This window comes from Polypterus senegalus, chromosome 4, assembly GCF_016835505.1.
Source record: "Polypterus senegalus isolate Bchr_013 chromosome 4, ASM1683550v1, whole genome shotgun sequence".
Taxonomy (NCBI): Eukaryota; Metazoa; Chordata; class Cladistia; order Polypteriformes; family Polypteridae; genus Polypterus; species Polypterus senegalus.
The window spans coordinates 114,920,657-114,946,771 of NC_053157.1; the positions used below are offsets into that span (position 1 = coordinate 114,920,657).

The following is a 26,115-nucleotide window of genomic DNA, read 5'->3' on the forward strand; positions in this document are numbered from 1 at the left end:
TAAAATAGGCATATTAGTGCTGACTCAGTGGATACATATAACAATATTCAAGAAGCCTCCCCACTGACTGAAGTTATTTTTAAGCTTTTGGTTTCATTGTGAAATGAAGCTGAAGCATGCAGCCCACGTCAGCAACGGGAAAGTGAAGAAAAGCGGTCATCTCTTAGGGCTGCTCTTGGATTTTGTTTGACAGGTTTATTTTAAATGTAAATTATTTAAACATGCTTCAAGTTGTACTTACTGAGTCAGTGTTGCCATTCTGGATTTGGTTTTCTTTCATAAAAAAGTCAGATACCTCATTAAAAATTTAATTTATTCCAAGAATAATTCATTTCTATGTACTCTGCAAGAGCTTAACAAAGTGAAAATGTTGTCTATTAAGAGCGCAGAGTGAATGTCAGATACAACATTAACATAAATTGCTCATTGAAAAATAACAAAAAAAAGTATAATAATGCATGTTATAAATCATTCATCTTTATTATAAATTAGGGCAGGAAGCCAGATCTCATCCTTGGCACATTCTGTGAAAGGTAGGAGACAAAGTTGCATGAAGTGTCAGCCAATTACAGGGCATACTTACTCATACCAGGCCAATTTAGAGTCACCTAGTAACTTGGCAAACAAATCTTTGGGATGTGCATAGAAATATGTGGGGGAAAAAACACCATGAAAACATAAGAGAACATGGAAACTCAACAAAGGGAACTTTGCATACTGGTTAGAAAATGACAACAATTTCAATGAGAATAGGCCATTCAACCCAACACGCTTGCCAATTCCATTTCACCTCAGGTTTCCAAAATAACATCAAGTTGCAATTTGAAGGTGCCTAAAGCCCTATTCTCTATCACACTATTACAATTTATTCCATGGGCTATGGTTCTTTGAATGCAGCCTAACTCGGTAACATTGCCAGTTGTGTTCTAGTGTTCTTGTTGAAAATAAAAACATATCTGTGCATTTCATCGTCATGACTGATACCTTACATCAGACAACTAACCTATCCTGTACATTTTTTGAATATGGAAAGGAAACCCTTCAAAATGGAGAATACACCAGCTTCACGTATGCAGTGACCAGGCCCAGGAATCTACTCCATGGAACTGTTAGTTTGGCTGTAAGCTTTGGGTCATTGTCTGTACAAAACTGGAGTCTTTGGTTTGGAAGGTTGCAGCAGTCTCTGCTGTCATAATATGTGCTGCTGGTTAGATCATAATTACAAATGCAAATAAAAACAATAAATCTGTGCCTCGTATCAGCACCCAGAAATCATGAGGGAGAGGTTTTGCATTAAATTTGATCTGGCTAAAAAAAGTGTAAGGTACTGTATACATACTGTAGAACATGCTCATTGATTATACTGTAATGTTTATAAGCATTCATATTATTCATGGCTCAACTGGAAAATCCAGTTAAAGTCATCCGCCAGAGAGATACTGTATAGCAGACCCTGGATCAGATCTTACTCATTGCCTATAACATAATCACTATAACTTTGTGATTTTAATGTAATACAGTGTACAATAATATGCTCTTTTACCATAATAGATTTATATGCCATTTTTCACAAAGCAGCTTGTATCAGAGATATGCTTGGTCTCTTCAACTTTAAAGGCTGAGCACAACCACTTTCCAAAACTGGAATTCCAGATGTTTTTATTGCATTGTACTTTTACTTGATCCTCTTAGTTTTAGTTTGTATGGCTGAGGTTCGAATTAGCATTGGTAAACCTTTAAACTTGGCCAGTTTTGAGTGTTTTGTGGGGGTTCAAGAGTAGGAGGGGGTAGAACTTGACCAGAAAGTGCCTTGGAGGAGTTTTTTCAGAAAGAAGAATGAAGAACGACAAGGGGAGAGTGACAATTTAAAGGAAGACGAGTGGGATACATGTGACTTAGCATTGATAACCACCTAATTATTCAATACATCCTTGTAAACCCAAAATATGCAAGTTTTGTGAGATATAGTGCTGGGAGTAGGCTTGGACAAAGTCTGAAGATGTCTACCAGTAGGCCACTTAAGCTACAGTATTTTTATCTGCTTAGAGGGGGCTTCTTGCCAACCTGTCTATAATTCACATTCACTCATTTCTGCCAGGATAGAAGATAAGAAACTTCTTTGTTTCCAGAGATTTGCAGTGTAGGGAGAGGTGAGGGAACCTATGGGTATTTGTTGATTGGTTTATTATAGAAAAGCAATATTACCTGAAAATGTACAAACAAAAAGTGTCAGCATACCCTGGCATTACAGTATCCTACAGTAGCCGCCACTGCTGAAGCCTGTGGAGCATCACAACTAATTATCTGCTCAGCACTGAGACTTTTCCACCGTGGTCCTTGTAACAGATTTCCTTTAAATAAATGTTCTGGAGTCATTGTGCAAGGTGTTTAGTATATATACATATACTACCTGCATGTGGTCTTCTGGGCAAAAAACAACCTGAAGACTCCGTAACAGTTTTACTATATTCGTGAACTTTTAGAGGCATCAGCTAACTCTTAAGAATTACCCAGGACAGAGGATATAGACCGACCTGTGTTTGCCGCTGCACTGGCTTTCGTAAGAAGACACTGGTCATACCATATCGTAGCCGTATTGCTGGCATATGAATCCTATTAATCTTTATCTCGAGAAAATACCTCTAGATAGACAATGTTTTTAGTGAAAACTTCAAGCCTTGACCTCCGTTGCTGAGATGTTTCATTTGCAGGTTGTTGAGCCACGGTATTTGCTTCGTTCTGATGTTGTGTCTCTTCATCTGTAGCATTAGCTGCTCACAGGTCTTTCGTAGTGAGGTGCATACAAGTGCTGAAAAAATTTAAACATGCATGTATGCGCCATCTAGTGGCTGTTATTGAGCACACACACACACACACAACATATATATATATATATATATATTACACACACACACAGGTGCATCTCAATAAATTATAATGTCATCAAAAAGTTAATTTATTCTCTGCCGCTCACGTTGTGAAGGGGGGGCTGAACACATGCTAAGGAGATACAGTCGGATGAGCTGCTGGCTTGCTGCTGATGCTGCCGAGCTGCATGTTTTGCTTGTCGCGATGCGTGTCGATCATTTAAAAGCCTGAACAGCGGCTGTTTTTTTGTCTCACTGCCTTGTCTCGCAGAACATTAAAGTGTCTTTCCAAGAAGATCACTTCTGGACACGTCTATTTTTAAAATTTTTTTTTACTTTACCTGCTGTCAGGTCCAAGAAGCTCGTAGCGATTAAAAACTGGGATGACATTTACGATGGTTTGCTTTAATAATAAAGTAAACTACGAGGTTAAAGTGGACATTTCGAGATTAAAGCCATTTTCACCGTGTTTTTTATTTTTTTCTCAGTGGCTCAAATACAGCACCTTACATTATGTTGCCAATGTGAAGTTGCAAAAAAAAAAATAGACGGCACAAAAGATGGTATGCGAGACTTTTAAAATGTATCGTGTCATTACAATCGGGAATATGCGACGCTTGAATATAAAAGCACCACGAATACATCTGTATGTCGGCATTTTGCTAGCATCCTTCCCGTAGGATCGGCATAGAGGCTTTCTGTCACATGTAGACAGTTCCCGAACGTAATGACACGATACATTTTAAAAGTCTCACATACCATCTTTTGTGTCGTCTTTTTTATTTTTGCAACTTAACAACAGCAACATAATGTATAGCGTTATATTTGAACCACTGAAAAAAAAATAAAGGACACGGTGAAAACGTGTATTTTGTGATTAAAGTGGAAATTTCGGCTTTAATCTTGAAATGTCCACTTTAACCTCGTAGTTTACTTTATCATTAAAGCAGACCGTCGTAAACGTCATCCCAGTTTTTAATCGATACGAGCTTCTTGGACCTGACAGCAGCAGAAAGCAGCAATAGATCACCACACAGAGCAAATTAAATGTACGATATTCCAACTCTCTGCACATTTAGAATCTTTAGATTTGTACTTGATATCACTTTCATGATGAAATGCATTAAAGTGTGTATGTTACATTTTACATATAATTTCGTTTAAATAATGAATACTGTTAATTACACACATGGGGGTGTGACGGTGGTGGAGCGATAGCACTGCTGTCTCGTAGGGAGTTATGTTGCTGGTATTTCCTGCTTGTATTCCACACTGTGCACCGGTTTCCTTCCAAAGATATGCAGATTTGGGGATTTGGTGCTGCTAAAATGACGCTAGTGTATGTGTGTGCTTGTATTCACCTTGCGATGAGCTGAGGCCTCGTCAAGGGACTGTTTCTCACTCGTGCCCAATGCTTGCTGGAATGGACACATCCCTGGATTGATGGATTTAATCAATAAACAACCTTTTCAGAGATATTGCGGTAAGGTGTCATCAGAATTTAATAGGTGTTCTAGGCAATTCACAACACAGAGAAGCCGAGCATGTTCTCACCGTGATAATATCTCGCACTGCCACCTGGTGGATTCCTCCAGATTTACGTAAAGTATGCGCGCAAGTATGAACACTACAACGCTTGCGTAGCAGGAGCGTACGCTGCAGCATGCGTCGCGTTGCATGAAGTATAACTCCGGCCTTAAAGTACTGAGACTCAGCTTCGTGTTTTGGGGCGCAAGATGGGGACTCGCACTTCACAGCACACACCTGTGTGCAATACTGTAGTAAACAGTATACGCTCGTACGGATGTTGACCATATTAGTGAGGCACACAGACTCAGACAGAGAATAGGAGACGATTGCCCTCAAGAGAAGAGAGAGGGAGAGAGAGACGTGCGAGCGAGATAAGGAGAGAGAGACGCGGGCGAGCGAGAGAGACGCACTGCGCGCAAGCGAGAGAGATAAGGAGAGACGTGCATGAGCGAGAGAGATAAGGAGAGAGAGAGAGAGAGATAAGGAGAGAGAGAGAGAGAGACGCGCACGAGAGAGAACAACCATCAGCTCAGTTGTGATCACGTGACGCTCAGCAGACAAAGTGTATCCATACTACTCGTATTGCAAGACATCGCTCGTTTATCAAGTCAATATTTGTTAAAAAATTTTGCTTGTCTTGCAAAACACTCGTAAACCAACTTACTCGTAAACCGAGGTTCCACTGTATATATATATATATATATATATATATATATACACACATATATACACTTTATATATTAGTTAATTTATTTTAAATCAATACCTGTACTGCAGAGCACTCCCTACAGGAAACAGAGCATCTTTAAGATCAAAGAGTGTGTCTTTTATTACGCAAGATTTATTTCCATGTTAATTCATTTTGCACATCAAATGTATATCTAGCAAATTACAATATCTTTTTAAAGCATTACGTTAGACCAACAAATAATATATATTCAATCCATGTTTAATATGAAAATACATTATACTGTCATTTTTTTTTTACACATTTTACACAAAATTGGATCCCACAATTTAATTGAGAACCAGTACCTCAAAAACAAAATTTGACCCCATATAAGGCACACACAGACACAATCACAATGGCTCACTTAGAAACTGAAATTCACCAAGTAACATTTCATTGGACTGGGAATGAAACTGGCATTCCCAGAGTAAATGAAAACACATTTCCCAAAGCAGCTGCCCACCCAAGAATTGAAACAGGTCCAAATATTATGAGGCAGCGTTGACACCTGCTCCTCCACAGTGCTGTCCTTTGATAAAATACCTGACAGGCATCACAGGGAGCTTCAAAATTTCAAAAGCATTACTGAAAAATATGTAAATCAGCAAGCACATAGATGATTTTATTGTGCTACTCTGTGTGCTTGTAGGTCTATGCTTTCTAATCTTCATGCCTGAAAATAAATGGGAGCCAAAACTCATTAAATCCTCTGAGAATTAGAAAGCATCTTCACGATAAGTGGATTATCATTCCTAACTCTGAGATTTTAGATGAGCAAACGTTCATTCATATGCATATTAGAACTAATATACCAAAAGAAAGGAATAACAGGAAAATAGGCCAGAATTGTTCTGTTTGCCTAGTGGAGGTATTTAAGGACTTACTTTTCCCTACAGTACATTATTATGCTTTTCTTTGAGGAATCTAAATCTTCACCTTATTTGCCAACTTGTTATAGTGTGGATGAAGAATTGGATGGAGGACACCGCCTCTTGATGGGACACTCCATCACCACAGGGCACACTGATGCTCATGCCCAAACTCACTCATACTGGGTCAATTTTCAATTGTTAATAAATTAATTTACATGTCCTATGGCAACGGTAGAATCCAGAGAAACAACAGACATCATCCCAAAATGATAGTGACAATCATCACTACTGGGAAAGCACAAGCAAGTTAAATAATCTTAACCAAGTTGTAGTTTCCAGTAGGTCAAGTGAAACTTCACTGCCTTACAATATACTGTATATACCAGTCTGAAAGACCCTCACAGAGTGTGGGCCAGATGAAGCTTTAAGTATTTTACATTGTACATTGAATGTTAACTCCTTTGCTGCTCTTCTTATTTGGGAGGCCAGACAGCATCATAAAAGACCTCAGGTTTGCTGCTCTTTTAGGTATTTCAGTTCGATGGGTATTGCTGATGGCTACAACAGCCAAACCATTTGGGGTGTTACTGAATTTTACTTAAACATCAATCAAAAGGCTTTTTATTCTTTTCAGCCTTGTATCTTCTGAGCTAGACAGGACAGACAGTTTAAGACAATAAACATGGGACTGAGACAGTACTACAACTTCATTTCAATTTTTCTACTCTCTGCTTATTTTATAACAGCCTATGACTGAGAACCTTATAGTGACTAGGGTTGCAATTTATTGTGAACAGTACAGAACAGTGGTTTTTCCATAAACTACTAAAGGAAGTTCCCAATCAATAGCCTTTATGGGTTAGTTAAAGTAGTTGGTCTACCATCTATATGGAGTGCTATGGCCCACAATTGCATAGGGTGCTCCTGAAATGGTGATTGCACAGGTTGCTCACAAAAAAGATATGAATCCTGCTGGAACTCATGTCATATTGCCCAGTATGCAAGAAAGCAGTTGACCCAACATTTAACAGGGTTGACAGATCCTCTGCTAAATGATAGGATGCCAAGCACGTAGTGTAAATCCCAATTTGAACAGTCCTAGTGAGCAGAAAAGCAAAGAGGAAAGAAGCAGCAGGAAGGCTCTGTATGTAAAGAATAACTTTTGTTACCCATTGCAAAGGTCAGATAACCTGGGGTTGGCCTGGGCCTTTAATAATACGTTCGTTTTTGTCACATTTATGAGTACAGTGAAATTCTTCCTTGTACATGCTAATCAACAAACAACATGTTGTGATCCTTTGGCATCAGGAGTAATTACTATACAGAATTTTTTGTTTTGTAATGAATATAATTTGACAATTCTGTTCTGGTACTTGGGACTACAGGGACTATGGGGAAACCTGGGGCTGCCAGAGGGAGTTGTAGCCACAAGACCCAGGAGATCCAGACACTCTTAAGTGTTTGGAAAATGTATCCAGAAAAGGTCATCCTTAAAAAGCCATTTCAGTCAGGCTGTAGTTGAATGCGAGATGGGAGGAAAGGTACAGAAAAGGACATGTCTGGCTGCCAGAGGAAGTGGAGGGCAAGGAAAAGATATTGACTGAGCTATGATTTGGTAGTTTAAGTGAAGGAGGTTGCATACTTGTCAGGCAAGGACTAAACCTGTGTTCTGAAATCCCAATATGGCTGTAGGTCATCATTTACTTCTATTTGTACTATTTGTCTCTTATACCCAGCACACTTCCATAATTTATTATTTTGTTGAAATTAGCATTTTATTTTCACTTATTTTTGGCCTACTCAACATTAGTTGGGATGAGGAGTGTTTTGAGAGTATCACAAGTCTTCATTTTGGGCAGAGTCAGCATTGAAACCAGCACCATTTTAAAATATTGTTGTCTTGCACCTAGGCTTCCTGATCATTGCTTATTAGCTCTTGGAATATAGTATTTAATGGTAAAAACATATGCATTGCTTGGGATATAAGGTTTTGGTCATCTAGCCTTCGATACAAATGGATGTAGTGAAAATGCTTTTATCAGACTGGGGAGTTGGATCACATATCTGTCATACCTAACCAAATAACTCCTAGCTATTTAGTTGACATTGGCTTAGCTATAGAGGCACCTGTTGACATTACCACAGGCTACAGCTCCCCCAAGATATGGATAAATAATTTTAACTTCTAATGATGGTTTATGTTAAGGTTATGGTTAGGGAAAGCAGAATATCTTTTTCTAATTATGACGAAAGCTAAGGATAGTATGTAGTTATTTCAATTTCCTGTTGACATAACATTGTCAGATCTTTAATCCACTTCAGGGTTGACACCACAAATATATGTTTTAGACTATTTCTGTATATCAACCAATACACTGCACAGTAGTTACATGTGTTTTCTTTTTTCTTTGGTCAGCAATGCAATATTATCTAGCTGAATGCAGCCACAAGTACAACATCGTCAGCAATTAAGCCCTCCAATGCTCTGACCACCTTAATAATAGTAATTTAAATCTCATCATTAGCGCCACCTCTAAATGGCACTACACTCCTTCATTCTGGTGGCACCACTCCCACTACAATTAAGCCAGCGTTGCTACAGCTAAAATCTTCATGAGATTATCGGCTGCTTAGGTTTGTGGGTTACTGATCTCCAGTGACCTATATCCACAACATTGAGACCACACTATGTGATTGCCGACCGACACACATTTTACTCATTATTTCATTCTTTATAGTACTCTCTGGTTTTGAACTGTACATTTTACTCGGTCTGAGCCAACTTTTCTATTAGGTTTTAATTTTATATTATTTAGTTTTTGGGAAGGGCAAACACAAATAATAATTGTGATATTCATGTGACATACATAACATCAGCTCAACTCACTGAATGTTGGAGGGTTTTTTTGGAAACTGAAAGGCAGCTCTTGTTGGACAGGCACTGTATATTATTCAATCATATTATTTTAACATTTAACTGTTTAAACCTTTCATTATTTACTCATATTATATATAACATAGGTCAGCTTCTCTCTCTCTCTCTCTTTAAAAGTGGGCAACTGGGGGCTTGGCATTAGGTGAGGGAATTACCTGGCTCTCCAAGTAGCCTGAAGATGCATTGTATGGCAATGCCTACTATGTAAAGCACTATTCAACAACAACAACAACATTTATTTATATAGCACATTTTCATACAAAAAAATGTAGTTCAAAGTGCTTTACAAAATGGAGAATAGAATAATAGAAGACACAGTAAAAAATAAAAATAAGTCAACATTAATTAAGATAGAATAAGTAAGGTCCAATGGCCAGGGGGGACAGAAAAAAACAAAAAAAAACTCCAGACGGCTGGAGAAAAAAATAAAATCTGTAGGGATTCCAGACCATGAGACCGCCCAGTCCCCTCAAACAAAAGAATGGCTGCTTGGTTGAAGCTGGCAGCCATTTGTGTGTATTTTGTTTTGTTTTGTTTTTTTTTACTGGGTTTTCTGCTAAATCCCAAAGACATGTGTTATGTGAAGTTAGGGTGCTAAAATGGTCCATTGTGAGTGCACCTGAGTGGGCACCCTGTCCAGAGCTGGCTCTTGCTATTAACCCAAGACTGAGGACACTAAACCCAGTCACCTGTGCCCCTGGATTGGATTAAAAAGGTTTGATATTCTGAAGTCTGATAATCTTTTCTATTTTATATATTTGTTTATGGTATTGCAGAACATAGCTACATTTTTTTCTTCATGAACAGCAAATGAAGAAAAAATCAAAACTAGCAAATGGACTTCTTGTGCAGGGCTTGCACAACTGAAGACCTTTCTGCAGTGGGCCAAATCAAGAAAAGCATGGTGAGGGAATACGTCTTGGGAAAATTCTGATTAGCTTGACATGCTCTGAAGCAAGAAATGCTTCCAAATCTAAGATCCACCTCTCTCTTAGCAACTTCAGAAAACATATTTCTCATCCTTTATCTGTGGCACTTAATTTTCTCCTTGACCTTTTAATGTAGTGACTTTTCAGAGAGTGCCTGCATTTCACTGCTTTTTGCACATCAATGTGAGTCTTTGATTGCTTTAGAATAGCAGTATAGTTAATGGCTGTAGGGCCTTGAGAAAGGGCAGCTTTTTAAAGACATTCTATACCAAATGACTGAAGGATTCAGGGTTTTCTTTCTTCTTCCGTAAGCCAAATACATGTAAAGTACTATGCTACAATTACTATTTTGCAGAATAACATAGAGTTGTGTAAAAAAGAAAATTAAAAAAAAAAAACCTGCACCTTTGAGTATTATTCTCAGTGCCTCCATATGGGACTGTGATGCTTAAATGCACACAATTTCAGTTCTGTTTGAATGGCGTACCACTCAGCTGTCAATAAGTACATTTGCAGCATTCATCACAAAGAGTGAGCTTAATCTGTTGTGCTGGAGAAATGCTCCGAGCTGTCCCAGGGTCGGAAGGGAAGAGCAAATTCAATGCCAGATGAAAATGTTTGGTTCAGCTAAGCATATAAAAAAATGTTACAAATAACAAGGTGACCTAGTTCAGCCATGATAGCCTTTAAGAGGTCTAGAGGGACTCACACATTTATCTACTGCTCACGTTGCAAGAAATGCATGATAGTGAACAGTGCATGTTTAAAGACCAGACCCAGACATCTTTATTACAAATCCTGCACACTTCTCTGGTAAATATCACTGAGGCATGGCACAGATGTCTAATCCAACAAAACTCCCTGATTCTGATTATGACCAACTTTTAGGACTAAAAGGAAATTGCTTTCATACTAGTTTGTAAATGCTAACATTTTCCCTAAAGAATGTTATAGTTGCTTCCATGGCTCAAGATTTGGCCTGAAGAAGCCAGCAAGCAGCTTTTAATTTGCCTGTCCAGGTAAGACTTACAGAGACTTTCTTGTAACAGGTATTAAAAAATAGAGAATTAATTAAGAATTATGTTAGATATGAATGGCACTATAAGGTAGATTAACTCTTTATGATAACAACAAGCATGATTTATATCTGTCTTATACTGTAGCACTTTGTTGTATCTTTCTGTGTTATAGAAAAACCATCATGTGTATCTTAAATAATTTCATGTTTATCCATCCATCCATTATCCAACCCACTAACTACAGGGTCACGGGGGTCTGCTGGACCCAATCCCAGCCAACACAGGGCACAAGGCAGGAAACAAACCCCGGGCAGTGTGCCAGCCCACCGCAGGGCATGCACACACACACCAAGCACACACTAGGGCCAATTTAGAATCATCAGTGCACCTAACCTGCATGTCTTTGGACTGTGGGAGGAAACCGGAGCACCCGGAGGAAACCCACACAGACATGGGGAGAACATGCAAACTCCAGCGCTACCCACTGCACCACCATGCCGCCCAATTTCATGTTTATGTTTCAATTAAATACTATAGAACCTTTCATATCTATATTATATAGCATCTTTTATACATATATATACCTTTTGTACCAGTGGATTCAGAGGTGGTTTTATCCAATAGTAACTGGTATGAATGCTGTTCTATAGCAGCCACTCCTATTCTCCAATATCAAATATGTTTTTTATACACGTTATACACTGTATTTTGTATACTGTGTATATAGGTTACATTCTATCCATCTTGTTATATTTGCTGTCTTTCTTTTGGACTGTTGTTGGCCTTTTATTAATGTCAGTACTCTCACAGAGACATCCATCCATCCATTTTCTAACCCGCTGAATCCGAATACAGGGTCACGGGGGTCTGCTGGAGCCAATCCCAGCCAACACAGGGCACAAGGCAGGAACCAATCCAGAGCAGGGCGCCAACCCACCGCAGGACACACACAAACACACCCACACACCAAGCACACACAAGGGCCAATTTAGAATCGCCAATCCACCTAACCTACATGTCTTTGGATTGTGGGAGGAAACCGAGTGCCGGAGGAAACCCACGAGACAGGGGAGAACATGCAAACTCCACGCAGGGAGGACCCGGGAAGTGAACCCAGGTCTCCTAACTGCGAGGCAGCAGCGCTACCACTGTGCCACCGTGCAGCCCCATATGTCAAACAGGTATTCTCATATGAATAATTAAATTTTCTTTTAACGACTCCATATACCTGAAAGAAAAGGTGTCTTTAACAGAGTTACTGTACAAAAGGAAAAAGCATTTCTGTGACTTAATTGATCAATCCACAGTCGGAACTGCAGCAGTTTTTTAAGCACTGATATTTTTCACCAGATCAAAATAAAGTGAAATGTGTGATTCTGAACATTTGTTAAAATGTACTCTTGATTGTCTAAGACCTGCCACACTGCCATACTACACCAATTTGGTCTTTCATGACATCCTTAGCATTTAATACCAAAACCTCCCAACAAATGACCTAGTTCAAACAGCTAGCATTTACATAGTTAGCAGACGTCTTTTTTCAAGGCGACGTACAACATTTATGATACAATTGGTTAAATTTCTTTTGGTTTTCTAATTGGAGCACCGGCAGGTCAGGTGACTTGCTCATGGTCACACAGTGTAAGTAGCAGGACTTGAACCCACAACCTCAGGGTTTGAAGTCCAAAGCTTCAACCACTACACCAATCATAATGCCATGCTAACAGAACCCATGAGGGGAGCTGTCTGGTGCACACCCTTCAAAGTGGCAGAGGGCTGCGGAGGCTGCTGTTTGGCACTCATCACTCTATTATATGTACATACGCTGGAGGCAGCAGGCAGTTGTTCAACAGGACACTCTGATGTGTATGGTGGCAGCTAGGACTACATGCCAGGAGACCATTCAATCGATTGGTTTCCCTGGATTAGCAAGTAGCTCATTCAGTCATTTCTTAAGGATGGCTTGAAGATCACAGCTGGTAGTTTGTAAATCCTTTTCTGTTTTGCATTAACTTTTTCTAGTTTTTTTCCCAGTTTTTTCAAAGTATGTTTAACTAAACAGCTGACAAACATTGGCAGCATTCACTTTTCAGATATGCAAATAAGCTCTACAGTATACAAATGGCGTGATTCTTTCACAGCAGTGTTACTCTAAGATTTTATTTAGAAGAAAAAAAAAAGTAGCAAATGTAAATATGCATTCAATTATCCATATATTTCCTGAAATAAGTTGTTTCTGCTACTGGGTAGCAAAGATCAAAAACATATCCTGGCACCTTGGCAAACCTTGGTGAACCCAGTCACACACTTGGTATTTCAGAGACAACAATATAAGAGCTGTGGGGGTACACGAGATGCTCAAAGAAAACCTTTGTGAACATGGAGAGACATTCAAATTCGATGCAGTGACTGTACCAAGAATCAAAATCAGTCATAAGGCAGATGTTCAATCAATCGAGCAATGTCTTCAGAAACAATAAAAAATAGAATGGCCAGTGTAAAATTGTTGACATAAACACATTTAATGGACACTTTTTAGGAACATCTGCTCTTTAAGACAAATAACCTGCTCCTTTAAACAACCAATTTAGCGGCTGCAACTCAGTACAGTATATTTCATTCAGACATGATCAGAAGGTTTAGTTGTTCTTTAGCAAGCATTATATTGGGGAAGATGTGTGATCACAGCAACTTGGACACTATTTTCCCATAATGCTAAACGAATGTTAAAGATTGTCACTTTTAAATAGTTAGTAGGTAAACATTATAAGATCTGTCATCCAGCAGGTTGTTACATGGTATTAAATCATGATATACAGTCTGCAGATTTTTTAATCAGTAGGACAACACAAAACGTGATTGGGTGTAATCCAAGTAGCCAGTTGACTGGTGATGCTGTTAGCAAAGGGCATCAGCACTGCACTTGTTCTCTTCCTTTTTTAATTGTATCCATGCTTTTTATGATTATGCCTTTCACACTCATGAGTTAATTTGTGGCATGGATAGGTTTTCATAACTGTAAAAAGAGTGATGATTAGTGAAATGGTATGACTGTAGTAGGTTTCAGAAGTTACTACTTTATTTTATTTCTGTTTCAATGTGTTTACTTATAATAAGCCTCAAGCTATGCTGCTGTACAGACATTTTATCACAGCTTCAAAACTTGGAGAGCATTATTGATCAGCTAAATGAGAAAAAAAATATTTGATTCTCTTGCCTCTGCACATTGCTATTTTATGTAGTGGCATAAATTAATGTAAACTAACGCAAACGTGTGTATGATGGAATCAATTCCTATCTGGGGTTGGTTCCTGCCTTATTATGAACAGTCCTACCAGGATAGGCTCTGGCCCTCTACAATCTCGATTTGGGTAAAGTGATTAGCATTAGGCCTTTAATTAACATATTATCAGTTATCCAATGTATTATTTTAATAGGTATTTGTGATTTTGATTTGTGGCACTGCCATTTGGATACAATTTGAGCTACTAGGCTACACATTCATTTCTTTCCAAGTTTTGTTTGATCTGAAATCAATGGATAATGTTAATATTCAGTAGACTGGTCCATTATTTGGAGAATTGTTTGCTCTACACTGATATTACACTAATTGTTATTGATTGTGTTTGTTTGTGCACACTCCAAAATCAAGATATCAACTTGCATACTCCATATATGACAATGAAAGTTCATTGCAAAAAAAAAAAAAAAATCAAAATGTGTCCACATTGATTAACAGTTATTTAAACCATTTTATACAGACTCTGGGTGGGGGGGCTAGTCCTTCATAGGCCACACTCATGTATATCAAAATTACACATTAAACAAGTACATCTTTGGTATGAAGGAGCCATGTGGAAAGCCTGTACCCAACTCCACCCAGACAGACTCCAGTTCCAATTGCTCTAAGCAGGATAAGTAGTTAGTTTTATGGAATATGTGGCACACCGGTTAATGGTGCTGCCACAGAGCTCCAGGGCAGTGGATATGGAAGCCCTACCAGTCAAGAATTTGCATAATACTTGGGTATCTGCTTTGTTTTCTCCTGAAATTGCCATTTCCTTCCACATCCCGAAGACAACTGTGGTGGGTGACCTGCTGGCTCTAGACTGGTCAGTTATGCATGAGTGTGGATGGATGTATGAATGCACCCCACGGCTTGGTACCTGCCTGACCTTGGACACTGCCGAGATCACTTCTGGCTGCTGTTACCTTCTCTAAATGTCTATCCAAAAACTACTCTCTCATTAGTGTGAAACTATTTGCAATTATCTTTGTAAACGATATAATATAATGGCCTTTAGTTTTCATTATTTTTGAACACTAACAAACCCCAAGCTTATTAAACCTTAGCATTTCTGTAAACACTTGGCAGTCAAAGTGAACAAAAACAACATCAAAGTAGAAAACAAATCACATCAAATAAAAGTATTCAGACACAACTTCAATTTACCAAATACAGCATAGCTCTTCGCATGGGGTTATGAAGAAAAAACATTTATGAGAGGTCAAGGCCATTTGCCACTGAACTCAAAATACTCCTCGTACAAATAACATTATTTTAATTATTTTATTTAATTTTAACAACCTAAGTGTAAAGTATTCAGTTTTCATTTCTGCGTGACTGTTGACCAAATTTTTTTTCAACTTTCTACCTGCTAAACATGTTAAACTTTTGCAAACACCAAATATACTGTTTGCTCAAGGGATGTTTTTTTCAGAACGCCTCAGACCATTGACAGGCTGCAATCCCACTACTTGCTCCTCAGCTGCCAAGTCTGGTAATCATCCATTGACAAGCCTTCGGGTTTCAATTTTGAAACTTTAGGCCTATTGTTGTTCCACAGAACCCTCCAGGTGGATGCCTTTCTAAACCGTGACTCACATATGGCCCTCTGGCACCGACCAAATTGAAGGTTCATTTCCTGAGTCAAAAACTAAAAACACAGAATTGTTCCAAACAAGGGTCAAAAAGCCTTGAGAATGAGATGAATGAATGAATGAATGAATGGCATGTGGGGGGAATGCATATGGTGCCACAGCCTGGAAACAGTTTTCTTCTCCTTGGGCTGTATAATTGTAGCACTTCTGGGAAATAAGAGACATAAAGGCAGGTGCATTCCCAAAAGCATGGTATAAAGAGCCACAAGTGTCATAGTGGGCTTTGGACCCTGATTATGTAGCTAGATTAAATTCTCTCTTTTTAGCTTGTTTTTAATGTTTTACTGAAAATACTTGTGTGTATAGAATAGTTGACAAGGGGACAACCTAAATTGGAAGTTTATCACAATACTGTAACTGAAAATATGTTTTACTGAGAGAATCTATACAAGCATTTGCTTATTTGCGTTGCCCAAATATGATTGGTGTGAATTGGTGGCACATTGGTTAGTTCTAACCCCTCACAGCTCCAGGAGACAAGTTAAGTTCCAAGCCCCAGATCTCTTTTTCGAGGTTGCATGTCTTCTCTGTGTCTGTGTAGAATGTTTCTTCAAACATATACAGTCTATGGAGTATGGATGAGCATGGGTGCAAAAGTGATTGTGCTCAACAGTAGAAGGGTGTCTTGAGTATGATACAGTAGGGATAAGCTCTAGCCACCCTTAGAATTAAATAAAGTGAACCTGAAAATGGATGGATGGGCGAATATCTAAAGTTTTCATTGTCAAAGATGGATGTGTGTTCCAGTTGGGGTGGACCTCATTCCCTTACCTGGATAGGAGACTGACAAAATCAATGTTCTCCAGCAATGGGACAGAAGACCCGGCAAGGCTGGCGTAAGGGGCTCTTCCCTGGCTGGGAGGCCAGTGTAGCGGATGAACTCTGAGGGTACATCCAGACTGGGATGGTTAGCATACCTTTTCCAGGTTGGGAGGCCAGTGGGGCAAAGGGAGACTACCTACCATTCTTATGTTGCTTTCCTGCATTCAAATATGCTCCCTTCTGGTAAGTTTATATTTGAATTACCCACAAGAAAGCATGGGAGATGTGGCGCTGTAGAAGTGCCCTGTTGGGTTTCAAGGGTACCGCCAGGGGGTGCTATTATACAGTGATTCCCCTCCCTTGGGATGGCTCCACATGACCCGGAATTGCTTCCTATAAGCAGTGATTAGGCACTAGAGGTACTTCCAGGTTAGCCTGAAAAGGTAGCATATCACACATCCTAGGGCATCAGGAACAGGAGAAACTCGACAAGGCTTGCCTGGAAGTCATGGAGGAGGAAATGAGGAATTGCAATTGTATCAATTTTGAAGAAAACAAACCCGTGGGAGGTACTTTTGTTAAATAGAAACATCTATTTGAAACCAGAATGAAGTCTGAGTAATTGCGCCTGGAGTTTGAGGGTCTGCAACACCACAACACATGCACTCAGAAGCTGAGGTGCAGTTTCACATATTGAAATAAATCCTCTTATAAGAGCATGACTGTGCTAACAAATATATCCATCATTAAATTCTTTCATTTAATAAACCCACTTCTTAGTTTATTGTGTAACCAACCCAGGAATGGGCATGTGTCTTTGCAGTGGATAGCACTGCTGTATCACAGTTCCAGGCCAGGTCAACATCTGGAGGGACTTTGAATTTTCTGCTTGAACTGGCGTGTTTTCTATCGTAACACTCAGATTTACTTGTTCATAACCAAGATGTCCAACTTAAAGGAAACTTTTGCTTGATATGTGTGGTTGTGGATATACTGTATGGATGTGCATAAATTTGCTCCTGAAATAGTGTGGTATCTCATCCAAAGTTGGGTACCACCTTGTGCTCGAGGTCCTCTAAAATGCTGTTGTAAAAAAAGGACTCAATAAATGGAGGATGGCATACAGTATGTATCGTGTATGTACTGAATATGTACATCATGTGTGTAGTGTACAGCACATCGATTTTGTATGCATCACATATTCATTCTGTATGTAACAAATGTGTACTGTTTCTCATGTTTCTATACATCCTGTATGTATTAAATATATGTATACTGAAGATGTATTGAGGATACACTTTATAAGTATATTACCCTGTGTAAACTGTATATGTATCATGTATGCACTGTATACAGTATATACTGTATTTGCAATCTTTAATGTAACATATAAAATACATGCAATTTTGCATGATTTACTGTAGCTCACTTGATTGTAAAATCTACAGTACAAAACAAGACTTTGGCAGATAATTATTGCATATTGTCTTGCTCTGCCAACAGAAAGATTTCTGTTATGTTTACCACTAACACAAATTCAGGACATCCTTGTTTGTTCTATGAAAATCCCTCCAAAAAACTAAAAAAAAAACAAACAAACAAAATGCTATCCAATTGTTCTTCAGATGAGCCCAGTCTCTCATGGTGTACAAGTTATGTTTTTAATTAGGTATCTTACTGTAATCTGTGGGCCATAGCATGATGAATAATTAAGACTTCATGCAGGGCCTTGGCATGATTCAGGCTGGCTTCACAAATGATTCATTTCATAATGTAACACCAATATTACATGCGTGGCATAAAGTGATGCTTTTAATTAGACTACGCACTTGAAGGAGAGCTCTCTCTCAAGCTTGAACAGAAAATGGCTTTAAAATTCAACTCCACACTCCTTGCCTCTCCTGTGGTTTTTAAGATGGGTCCACACCTACAGTATGTTATATTTTAATATTAAATATATATATATATATCTATATCAAATCTTGAACCTTCCTTCTAGAAAGTTCAAATGTATACTACTGATATTACTATTATAGTCTTGTAAAATCTTTAATTGAGGTGTAGGTATCGAAAACAAAATACTTCAGCAGGAGCAGAAATGTACTGTAAAAAAAACTCATGATTGTCAAAATGGAAAAGAAAAAATAATGAGAACTATCCCTTCATTTTCTGCTGGTTATGCACTTGAAAACAACAGGAAACCTGGCAACACTGGGTGCAAGGCAGGAACCAACTCTGGATGGGGCACTAATTCATCGGATGGGGACATTTGTGCTAAATTTTGAGTTGACAATTAAGCTACTCAAGTATATACTGTATGAGGAACGCTGGAGTATCTAGAGAAAAGGCTACACTAATACCGTCTGTATGTGCAAACTTGACATAGAGAGTGAATGGACCAGTAATCAGATTTAGATTCTGGAGCCTGTTACTCAAACTTAGAACATCAAGTGACCGGGCCAAATGTGGAACAAAAGACTTTGGAGCTGGGATGCAGCAGCACTGGCCCTTACATTTTGATACACTTTACATCTCCTTGCCATTCCAAGTTACAGTAGACTGTAAAATATATTTAAACCAAATTTTGTCTGGCCTGTAGGGGAACAGCCTAAGCATATTGGGTTCATGCTCTCTTGACTGTTGCACATGTAAATAAGCAAGTCTCTTTCACCATTGCAGCAATTCACTTTGAGAAGAGCACAAGGACTGCCAGTGATCTCCCCAGATCCTGTATACATGCACATTCAAAAAAGAAGCTCATATTAAAATTCTGTGAATATTTGCAATATGGAATCAATAAACTGCAGGCAGAATGAGTGGCACATAAACCTTTAAAATAAGATCCACATAAATAATTTGGCAGCACAGTTTAATCACCAGTTTGGTGACTAGCAGAAAATGTTGCCCTCTCACCTTGGCCTGTCATTTTTCATTTAGCTGCACTTGCTGGACATTCTCATCTGAGTGAGCAGAGTAGAGACCAGGCTATCAATAAGAATAACTTGCGATTTTCCTTTTCACATATCCTAAAGCATTGAGCAGAGGATTGAAGCAAAAACATAAAAATGACAAGAAATAAACATTATGGTTCCCCATGGCTCACTTGTTAAAAGTCGCTGCTGCGTGATAAATAATGTATCTGGACACTCGCAGGTTTGCACTGAGTGTTAGCTCCTCCCTGGAGACGCTTGACAGAGTGCGGGCAGAGCATGCCAAGCCAGTTTATATTTAAAGCATCCTCATAGTGGGACACAGCAAGATGACAAAGGTGGTGAAACTAGAGAGATGTTTGTGCTAAGAAAATGACATGCCAGCAAAAATGGTGTTTGATTAGTTGTGTGCAGTAACACCATGGTGGACATACGCTGACACACTCTGGTTGCAATTACCAACTAACTCACTCTGTTACATATCCATCCATTCGTTTTTCTGAATCTTCTTAATCCAATGTTAAAATTCTGGGAGATAACTTGAACAGTAACAAGAAACTGGCCCTGCATAGGATGTTAGTCCAATGAAGTGTACATGTTACATGTCATAAGAATAACAAAATATGACAAAAAACATCCAATTAACACATTTTCCAGTAAAAGTGATAAACGCAAGACCTCAAAGATTGTCTTCCTATAATAAACGCCTTTCAAGTTATTCTTCATTGGTTCACATTTTTCTATAAGACACAGTGGATTTGGACTGCAGCATTACAAAGACTTCCTCAAGTGGCAAAACAGATATAGTAGTTGCAGAAAACTTGGTTATTCTCAGACTAAGAGAGAAACACACAGCTTCAGGGACCAGGTTGGAGTTTACATACCTCCCCTAACAATTGTGAGGATTTTCTCCAGGTACTCTACTTTTCTGCTGTTTTACAAAGATTCACTGCATTTGCTAGCTGAACTGGCCTGTCAAAATTAGTGCCATACTGTATAACTGAAGGAGTGAGACTGGGCTTTGTATAGAAGTCATGTCCCATTTACGGTTGGTTTCTACTTTGCATGTGATCCTGCAGTTTTCCTTTCACATCCCGAAGTAATTCATATTGGGTTGCCTATTAACTAAACTGCACTGGTGGGTGAGCCACATAATAGACGTACATGATTGGTGGGGTTGGTTCATGTCTTGTAATGAATATTGTTCAGATAGCCTCGTGGTACTGAAAAAAGGTTTAGTAAAACATTTGATTCTGTTTCCTTCTCTGCTTCCTGTATGAATGATTATTTTATGATGAAATTACAAATGCAATGAACTTGCACAGCATTGAGAAATCAAGATAACACATTGCAATTAAACCTAATACATGTTATGCACCAATTAACCATGACATTATAACGACAGGGAGGCTAAGCAATGTGAAAAGGGAATTTGCAGTATCATGAAAGGCAAAGTTGAACTTCCTTATTGAGACCTTAAAAGCCATTATAACAAGCTAAATCTTTATTTTGAGATTACTCTGGTATAAACAGCAATGTAATCCTGCAAAAGGATCAGCGCTCTACTGCATTAATTTGCTGGTAGAACAAAACAATGGTCAGAGAAAATCTGGTGGAGGGGGATGGTGGGAAAGTTTTGAGGCTCTATATAGCAGTTCTATTATTCCTTCTAAAGAAATCAACGGCTTTTCAATTTTTTGATTGCTAGGCAAAGTGAAAATTTAGCAACTCAGCTTTAAGACTTAAAATCTGATGTCATTTCCCATGTGTCCAGTTCTACTCAATGTGTATTATTTGTTGTGTGTGTTACGACGACAATCTATTGAGCAAGCATACCATAAATAAAAGTCACCCTAGGGTGTCCTCCATTTGTCTCCTAGCAGTATTTAGACCTACTCCCTTTACAGAAGCTCATAAGAACTATGGAGATTTTAACAGATGCCTTTTGGTAGGGCTACTGACTGCCTGAGAGAAGAGAGGGTAATTTTACCATCTATGCCATGATGTCCAGTCATTGCTTACAACTACAGAACAAACGATAAAAATACTGCTTGACCGATAACTAATGAGGCATCACTTTACATTAACCCCACAGACCAAGAAAACAAATGTGTCATATACACACATGTATTTATTTTAAATTTATAATACACATATAGACCATCCATCCATTTTCCAACCCGCTGAATCCGAACACAGGGTCACGGGGGTCTGCTGGAGCCAATCCCAGCCAACACAGGGCACAAGGCAGGAACCAATCCCGGGCAGGGTGCCAACCCACCGCAGGACACACACAAACACACCAAGCACACACTAGGGCCAATTTAGAATCACCAATCCACCTAACCTGCATGTCTTTGGACTGTGGGAGGAAACCGGAGCGCCCGGAAGAAACCCACGCAGACACGGGAGAACATGCAAACTCCACGCAGGGAGGACCCGGGAAACAAACCCGGGTCTCCTAACTGCAAGGCAGCAGCGCTACCACTGTGCCACCGTACCGCCCACATATAGACCAATTTATCAGTTTATTAGATACTCCCTCTCCCATCTCTGCACAGATTCTACATTGTCACATACGGTAATAGCAGTATGTTATACAAATCAGACTGACTTCTGGCATCATTTATTGTTCAATTTAGCATTAGAATGGACAAAACGAGTGACCCTGAAGGGCACAGCATGACAGTTAGCAATAAGCACCTCATTTGCTTTGGGCATGTCCGAAACAGCTGTCAGCATGGGCTGACAGGGGTTTACCAAGAATGTGGTGAAATGTAAAAAATTCTGTGGAAGAAAACAGCATGTGGATCAGAGGGGTCAAAGGAGAATGGCAAGAATCATACAAGCAAACCACATCGAAAATTAACATTGGTGTGCAGAATGTCTTCTCAGAATGCATTGTTTTTTGGACTTTGTCTTAAATGTGCCTGAAGACTATTTCAGGTTTTGTTAGGGAAAAACTACAGTGGGTACAAAAGCATCAAAACTGGAACGATGAGTGAAAAATGTTGTGTAATGAGACAAACTATGCTGATGGAAGGATCAGAATTTGGTGCAAGCAACATGAGTCTATGTAGTAGTCTATGCAGTAGTAGTACAGGCCAATGGCGGCTCTGTGATGGTATAGCTAATGTTTACCTGGAACATATTAGGGCCTCTGACACACAATGAACAAAATCTACAGTATATCACAAGGGTTATCCACACATCTTTTCTTACTTTCTAGGCTAAAGTTTATTTAGGTGGACACTTCTAGCATGATAAAGCACCACATCATAAAAACACATAATCATTGAACAGTTCTGTAAACATGGCAGCGAGTTCTCATTGCTTCAGTAGCCTTCACAGTGCCCCGATCTCAATGCTCTTGAGAGTCTTTGGGATGAGGTGGAAAATGCTGCTCACAACAAGACCGGGCAGTCGTCCAGTTTGCAGTAGCTGTGCAGCGCAATAATTTGCCCATGGTACAACATTCCTGAATACTACAAGTGGCATCTTTGTAGAATCCATGTACATGCTATTCTGAAGACCAAAGGAGCTGTAACACACTACCAGGTAAGTGTAACTCAGACAATACTATATATACTGTAGTATATAACTTGTATATACACATACATACATACATACAGTCTGTCATGACATTAATGAGATTGATTGAAAACAACAACATTGTTGTGACTGACCTACTGATGAAGCTCACATAAAACAAATTTCCAGGAATGCTTCTGAGGAAGGACTGCCATTTAATAATAAGTAATAGTTTTAACAGCTTCATTCAAGATAGACCAGAGGAAATTCTGCCATGCAATGCCTTCAGAAATACGATTGGATTTTTTAGTCATGTGATCTGAGAAGCACACATATAAGGGAGATCAGAGCCAACAGGTGGCAGCAGATGTGAAGAATTTCCGCCTTGGTCAGTGACAGTTGAAATATGAATAAGGGAGTCCTACTCTGGATGATCAGTAGGGCAGCAGTATATTTGACTAAGACAGACTATTTCATTTGATGAGTATTCAAATGATGGTAATTGAAATGTTTAATTTTGTTTTTCTGCATCACAGAATACTAAATTAAACACCCTCTCTTGTGCTGGAATGGATAAATACATAGCAGAAACATTGTATTGTAATCTTGAGGTTTCTGACCAGGCCCCAATATATGCCACTGGTGATTGCTCATGCCTTTTACTCCTATAATACACACTGTCTGCTTTAATGCCTGAACAATATTTCTTGGCATAGCACTTGAGTGAATGTGTATGTAATAGGCTATACTTTTGCCATGTTTCAGTCACGTATTGAGGCAACTTCTAAATAGCCTCTGTGACTTGGAAAAGAAGCTGCTAATGACTTACCCCTTTTCATTTTGTTTGCCGCTCATTGTATTGTTTTTCTTGCAGTCTCCATTTAAATTCATTGCAATAATCTTAAGGAGACAGTCCTTGTTTGTGACAATTATAATAATCCCTCAAATGCTTATTGTGATGGGAAATGACAACGAACAAGCATAGGAGTTCAGTAAAAAAAGGGTGTAAGTTCATTCATTTGCTTATTCCAATAACTGTGGGAGATTTCCAACTAACCAGACACTTGTACAAGGCCAAACAAACCTAACCTGCATGCTTTTGAAATATTGGAGTACACCACATGGACCTGACAGGAACATGTAAATGTCTAACAGATTGTTTATGAAGTTATAACCACTGATCCCTATGCTGGCAGTATTTTAAAAGTAGTCATTTTTATTTTTTGTAATGCATACATGCTCACACCAAAAGACATCTACAGGCCTGAATGCTCATTTCTCATCATCATCAGGAACCTCTTAGGCTGTGAAGCATTTTTGGTCCACAGCAGAAAATAAATGTTTAACAGCTCTGAAGGATCTGATTTGTCCTATTTCATCCCTTGTGGAAGTGCAATCTTTTAGGACGACAATAATTCATCCCACCACCAGACTGAATGATCAATGAAATCTGAACCCAGCTGATAACTTACAGATTCTGTAGTGGAGCCTCACCAAGTGTTTCTACGATGAACACTCTAAATATTGCAGTCATAACCCTCCAATAAACTTCCAGACATTTCTAAAGTGTCTGGACCTTTATTATTTATTGCTTGTGGTGGCCTAATGTCCTATTGAGACAATTTAGGTTTATCATTTATTTGGTCAGTGTTTTGTACATTAAACAAATCAAACTATTTTTTGAAAACTACTTTATCACTATTTTTCATAACCCAGCAACATATACTTAATTCTTCATTCTCTGTCTAAACAAAAAAGATTTCCTTTATGTAAAAGCTTTTGTCAGTATGTCTGAGCCAGGGAAGGGATACCCTAATGTTGATATTTTAAGGTCTACTAAAATCATAGGCAAGTTTCCAATCATTTATCCCTGGTTTCATAGTAATGCTGTACACACACACACACACACACACACACACTGTATTTCACTCATCAGTCCAATGCTGATACTTGTCTAATGCAGAGATGTCGACAGCGGTTTCTAGAACTAGCACTGAATTAAAATTAGGGGCTTCCAAATAATAATCAAATGAGGCTAGACCATTGCAGACACCTCTCCATGTAGTAATTTTCTGCTTGTCAAATAATGTTTCTATCGCACTGTCTTGTCTCCAATCTACAAACCACAAAACAGATGTAAAGAGACACTGTATTTGGAAACAAGGCTGGATATTCTAGTGGTTTTGAACACTGAATCTGCTGAGATGAATTACTTGGTTCACAGACAAACATATTGCCAAATATCTTATATGAATTGATGTAAGATTTTAGTGTAACACACATACAGTAGCAAAGGGGACTCTAAAGCCAGCAAACCCCTTCTCCCTGTTTTTTTTGGACTGTGATAAAAGTGTCTACACCATTAACTGCCAGGGAGAGTGAGCTGAGCTCATTTAGAAACACTGGTAAAAAATCAAGCACAAAAGCACCAGTAATAATATGAAAAACAAATTATAAAAAAGTAACAATACAACAACAGATTAAAGAAAGAAATTAAAGCGGGAGACTACATATTTTTAAATTACATTTTAATCTTCTGCAATATTACATAATGCAGCATAATACACACTGTATGTCATTGATAAATTATTTAGCAGTGTTTAATTTATTATTCAACTGAAAGGTCACACAATCCAGAGATACATTAACAGAGACTTTGAAGAAGAGAAACCTCCTGATCTTTAATGGACATCAAAATACAGCTCTGCCAGGACAGGCTCCAGCCTCTTGTGACCCTAAATCAAAATAAGAAGGTTTGTGACTATGATGGTGGCACAGTGGTAGCACTGCTGCTTCGCAACAAGCAGACCCTGGGTTCTAGTCTTGGGTGATCCCTGCATGAAGTCCGCATGTTGTCCATGTGTCTGCAGGTTAAGTGGACAGATAATGCTAAATTGGCCTCTTATGTGTGAGCTCAAATTGCAATGGGTTGCTACCCTGTCTAGAGATCGATCCTGCCTTGTGTCTACTGCTTGCTGAATTAGATTTCAGTTTCACCACGACCTTGCCCCGGATAAGCGGGTTTAGAAAAATGGATGGATGTTTTGTTAGTATATTCAGTAGCTGAGC

At 38.9% G+C, this 26,115-nt stretch overlaps 1 protein-coding gene across 7 annotated transcripts in view; it reads right to left on the bottom strand.

Moving 5' to 3' along the window:
- Window positions 1–26,115, bottom strand: part of lnx1 (ligand of numb-protein X 1) — a 279,852-nt gene that overhangs the window by 95,153 nt on the left and 158,584 nt on the right. The window lies entirely within an intron of this gene.